General features: G+C 47.4%; 1 pseudogene across 1 annotated transcript; it reads right to left on the reverse strand.

Moving 5' to 3' along the window:
- Positions 1 to 4291: 4291 nt before the first annotated feature.
- On the reverse strand, positions 4292 to 4825 carry LOC308424924 (ferritin light chain 1-like; annotated as a pseudogene). The gene has a single exon. The product of its transcript is annotated as a ferritin light chain 1-like (transcript).
- Positions 4826 to 5326: the final 501 nt, after the last annotated feature.

The following is a 5326-nucleotide window of genomic DNA, read 5'->3' on the forward strand; positions in this document are numbered from 1 at the left end:
CAGTTTGTATCGTTGTCTATTTGATGAAATCTTATTGTGTAGAGGGTTTGTGGATTGCGAATCAAACACATAAACCTGTTTGAAAAGCTATCATGCTGTAGAGTTTGTATGGGTTGTGTGGTAAATGAACACCCCAGGACTGAGGCAGAAAACAGGTGAACACCGCTAAGGGAAGCGAGTCGCACGGACAAAGTGAAACCCGGGTGGCGGCTCGGACCGAGCGACCGAGGTGTGCGCGGCTCCGCACTAAAATCTGAGGAGTGAGACCTCGGGGCCGATAAAGAGATAAACCTTTATATTTTTTATTTTTAATATTTACTGCAACATTGCACAAAAACACCTTATTCGAACTACGTATGAAAACGCTTTCCTAACAAAGCACCATGTAAGTATTTTGTTCACACCCATAACTATGAGCTACTGTCAACACTGGACAGAGGGGTCTGATTTTTGTGCTGGGTAGCAGTTACTGCAAAGACTTACAAATGCTCAGAGTAGAAAGGATAAACGCTCATCCCCAAATGGGGTTTCTATATCAGCCCCCAAATGCTCAGAGAACTTCCTGAAAGAGGAGTCACAAAGACTGTAAGGTCCGCAGGAGAAAACACCTAGCTGTTGACTTTCTGCGTTCTCAGCAGCAGTGAGGACAAGCGCAAAATTTGCATGAGATTAGGCCGGTCGCTAAAAGGGGAGGAGCCCTTCCCTCCCTGAAGACAGAGGTACAGTTAATGAGTGCGGGGGAAAGAAGGCCACATCTTCTTCCGCAGTGTAGCCACTGGTAAAGTGTCAACACTGTTACAGTGAATATTTCACCCGTGCTTCCACAAATGGTCCCAATTAAATCCAGTGGTCACTAGAAAGGAGGAGGGAAAGACAAAGAAGCAGGTAGGGGAGGAGGAAGCCAGAGGGAGGAAAATGGAAGTGGAGCCACCGAAGAGGAGAAAGCAATAGAAGAGGTTGGGAGGGAGGAAGGCACAGGCCGAGGCGGCAAAGCCAAGAAAAGGGCTGCAAGCGTGCGCGTGGTCAAAATAGATCATATGTATGTAAGGAGGGCTGGAGAAACCCGCTCATGGCTATAATTGATATATGTAAATCAGAACTAAAAGCATAAAGGTTGCTTTCCTCCAGGGGCTCAACTACAGAGAAATGAGTTATTGCACCGAATTTGATGTGTTACCACACTGCCATATCAAAGGACATTAGAAGTACTTAACAAAATTGGGAAGCCTTTGTCATTTATTAAGACAACAAATTGAAAAATATGAAGTCATTAACAGACAAACTGACGAGTGGTGTTTTACTAAAAGTAGCTGTGTGGAGGACCTGTGATATCTTGTGATTTTGATTCTTTTGTGTTTGAGGCAGCTTTTCCCTGTGTAGCTCTGATGGCTTAAACTCCCATGTAGACCAGGCTAGCCTGGACCACACAAAGGACCAGCTTCTGCCTCCCAAGTGGGATTAAAGTTGTTTGACTTCCTTAAATTTTCCGTATTGTCTGAGTGTTCTTTACTGTGCTCCTGCTGCTTGGGCAACTCTCTGAGGACAGCACAGGCAGTTTTAATAAGGAGATGGTCGTGCCGTTAGGACCTTCAGTCTTTACTTTCAATTTGCTTTGGAACAGGAGCCCCGGCAGCAGCTGAGTGTGGCGTTCCAAATCTCCACGGCTCAGCTCTGCCCAGCAATCGCCCGGGTTCTGCACATACAACTGTCTGCGTAGGAGACAAGATGTTCTCTGTTCTTCCCCCAGGCTACTATGTCCTTCCAACAACCCCACAGACTTACAGACGTTTTGCCACCCATGACTCAGAATAATCTCGTCTCGCCATTGGCTCTCAGAACATGTGACTTGACCATCATTTCTTAAACTGTGGTGCGGCATTTCTTTAATGAGCTGGATCCCAATTGTCCCCCGGTGTGATCGGTGCCAACCACATCTCACTTTGTCCTCCTGGTTACCTTTGTCTAAATTAAAACGGCAGTGAGGGTTTTTTTCCAACCTTTTGTATCGAGGTTAGAAGGGGAAGGGGTGGGTTTTATTGGACAGAGAGGAAGGTTCCTGTAACACCCACAGAAAGAGGTAACGAGGGAAGGCCAAAGCAAGCAGAGGGATTTAACACCAGCTGGAATCCAACCAGGAAAGAACTTAACACCCCAGGCTTTCCATGAGCTTCCCTCTACCAGGAGCCACTGGCCAGAGGGACCTTCATGATCAGAAATTATTACAACCCGGTTTCAAGCTCACTGGAAAGATGAGACAAGCTGGTGCTAACAGGGGAGGCTTCGCTGAGAATAATTGATTAATTAATGACCACATTTCAACAGTTCAAGCTTACTTTGTGGGTGTAAATGCATTAGTAAAAACCCAAAACCACAAACCTGGGAGCAATAGAAAAATAAAATAAAGAGCCCTGGATAGAAAGTTTTACTCTCAGAATTATCCTCATTTTCCTCTCAGCAGCTGAGATGAAAATAAAGATGCCACGGGAAACCTCATAAACCTGTGGCTCTGGAAGGGCTCGGTCACATTCTGCTGGGAAGGAAGGCAGGCGTGTTCCCAGGTCCATGGAGAACTTGCTTTCTGTAATGTTTTGGGAAGTAAATCCAGGCAGAAACGTCCTTTTCCACCCTCATCTGGACTCACCCACTTCAGCTTCAGGGTCTCTCAAACATGGCCACCACCAAACCACCTTGGAACCTTCAAAATAGCTGGCCAACCAGGAGGAAAACCCCTGGGAGCCCCAATTTGCATGACTTGAAGCCTTAAAATAAATAAACATCCATGCCAAGCTCAAGGTCTTTGGTCAACTCTCTGGCTACGAATTATCAATTTCTTTCCAGAATATTTGCTGCTCCCTTGTTACGAGTTAACTGCATTTCGCAGGTTGGGTTTCTAAACACTGATGCTTTGCTTAGATACAGGGTTGCTATGGGTCTGGACAGTAAAGATGAAGTCATACTGTATAATAACCACACAATGATAGAAAGATGACTGGAAATTTGGGCACAGTGAAAACAGAGGCCTCTGATGGCAAGAGCAGAGATTGGGGTGAAGCACCCTCAAACCAATATAATAAGGAGTGTGAGCAAGTATCAGAAACCAGAAGAGATAGGGGTTCTCTCCTACAAGACAAAAGGTGACCTGCTTGCATCCTGATTTCAAATTTTTAGACTCGTGAATGTACCAGGCCCAAAACACATCTGTGTCTTTCCAAACTATCAGAATTTGGTAAATAACAATAAATATAGTATATATTGGGGCAGTGATGTGTTAGGCAGTTCTGGTTCCCTTGAAAGCTGAGCAAGGAAAGCCTAGGTTATCTGATCCTAATATTGTTTTATTACATATGTTTGTTTGTGTCTGTGTGTATGTGTGTGTATATATTGGGCACGTATGTGTCACAAAACATATGTGGAGGTCAAAGAACAATGTGTGGGAGTTGGTTCCCTCCGTTCACCATGTGTGTAGTCAGGTTTGGCAGAGAGAAACTTCACTCACTCTCTCTCTAGCACTCCAATACTCCCTATTAATATCAATTCCCAGGTCTCACACATGCACACACACATCTCAGATTATATATCACAAATTAACCATATTAACTATTATCTATATGTATTTTCATATGTTTGTATGTGTGTATGTGTGTATGCATGTATGTATCATGCATGTATGTAACTATCAGAGTGGCTACAAATGGGTAAAGAGCCTAAGAGTTCAAAGCGTTCCTAAAATGTACAAAGTATATGAAGGAGATTGAAACGAAGTCTCTGTAGGAATAAAATAGCAGAGTCTCCTGCAGTTTTGCCGGGGATCTCTGTAGAGTCAAGACACAGGTCAGAGCTGAACTGAGCCTGGGTGTCAAGAGTTCAACATCCTGATCCAGAGGCAGAGGGCACAGCCGGGGCGGAAGGAAGACTGAACAGACAAATTGTAAGTCCAGAGGACAAGTGGGCAGGTGGGTGGGCGACAGCCTAAGTCACCAGCAGTGAGCACGGTGCTGAACTGAAGTCCTGGGACAGTAGAGGGTTCCCTGCTCATCTCCAACACACACTGGTTGCTAAGTGTCTCCTCTTGATGGGGTCCAGGTGAGGGAACTACACAGCTGTTCTTGGTCTGGCGTGTGGCGTGGGTTCTCAGGCTGGCAAAGCTTTACTTTTTTCTTGGTCCAAGACTTGGGAGAGGCTCCAGGGCAGTTACAAAGCGGCCTAGTGGCTTTAGAGGTTCATTCGGGTGGAGGTCCTGAGGCGGCTGGTGCAGCAGAGGAGGGAGCCCCTTGGAAGGCACAGAGGCCTCTTAGTCCTGCTTGAGAGTGAGGTGCTCAAAGAGATACTCGCCCAGAGATCCCTGGGGCACGCCAGTCTGCGCTGGCTGTGGCCCTGCAGCCGACGGAGGTTGGTCAGGTGGCTGCCCATCTTCTTGATGAGCTTCACCTCCTTATCCAGGAAGTGGCTTTCCAGGAAGTCACAGAGATGCGGGTCTGAGCGGGCAGATCCAAGTGGCCTGGTTCAGGTTCTTCTCCAGGACCAAGGCAGCTCCCATGGCCTCCAGAGTTTTGCCCCACTCACCTTGAGATGGCTTCTGCCCATCTTGGAAGAGTGCACGGCCCCCACGTTCGTTCTGCAACCTGAGGAGACGCTCGGTGCCCTCGCGCTTCTCCTAGGCCAATTCGAGGAAGAAGTGGTCTACGCCCTCCAAAGCCACGTCATCTCGATCGAAAAAGAAGCCCAGAGAGAGGTCGGTGTAGGAGGCCCGCAGGTGCAAGTTGACCGGGCGGTTCACGGCAGCTTCCACTTCGGTGGAATAATTCTGACGGATCTGAGAAGTCATGGCTGGTCCGGAGTACGGGGCAGACCGCGAAGACGGTGTTGGCTGGTCCTAGGAGCCGGAGATGGCAAGGAGATGGTCCCGGAGGCTGCGACTGGAGAGACTTGTAGGGCAGCTGGAAGCTAAGACGGGGCCCCGGGGTCTGTTCCGTTCAAACACTGTTGAAGCAAGACACAGACCCACGGGACCTCAAAGGCGCTGCTCCGATTCCAGTTCTTTAACAAATGTCCAGGTTACCCTTTCACTTTGAGGAATAAGTTGGTTGTCAGCCTCGACCTCATGGGTGTTGTTTATGTGCCCAACAAGAAACACGGTTTATCAAACACACCCCAAAGGTCCTTTTGTAAAATGGAGTCTCCCAAGGTGCCACACTGCCAAGACCAAACAAAACAAAAGCCTGTTTTACACACAAGGGTAAAGGTTTTACATATCTTTGCTTAGAGCAGGATACAGCCTGATTTTAACACCTTTCTAGGACTGCACTGGAGTAAGTTTCCTTTCAGT

The sequence above is a fragment of the Micromys minutus genome, assembly GCF_963924665.1.
Source record: "Micromys minutus genome assembly, chromosome: 1".
NCBI lineage: Eukaryota > Metazoa > Chordata > Mammalia > Rodentia > Muridae > Micromys > Micromys minutus.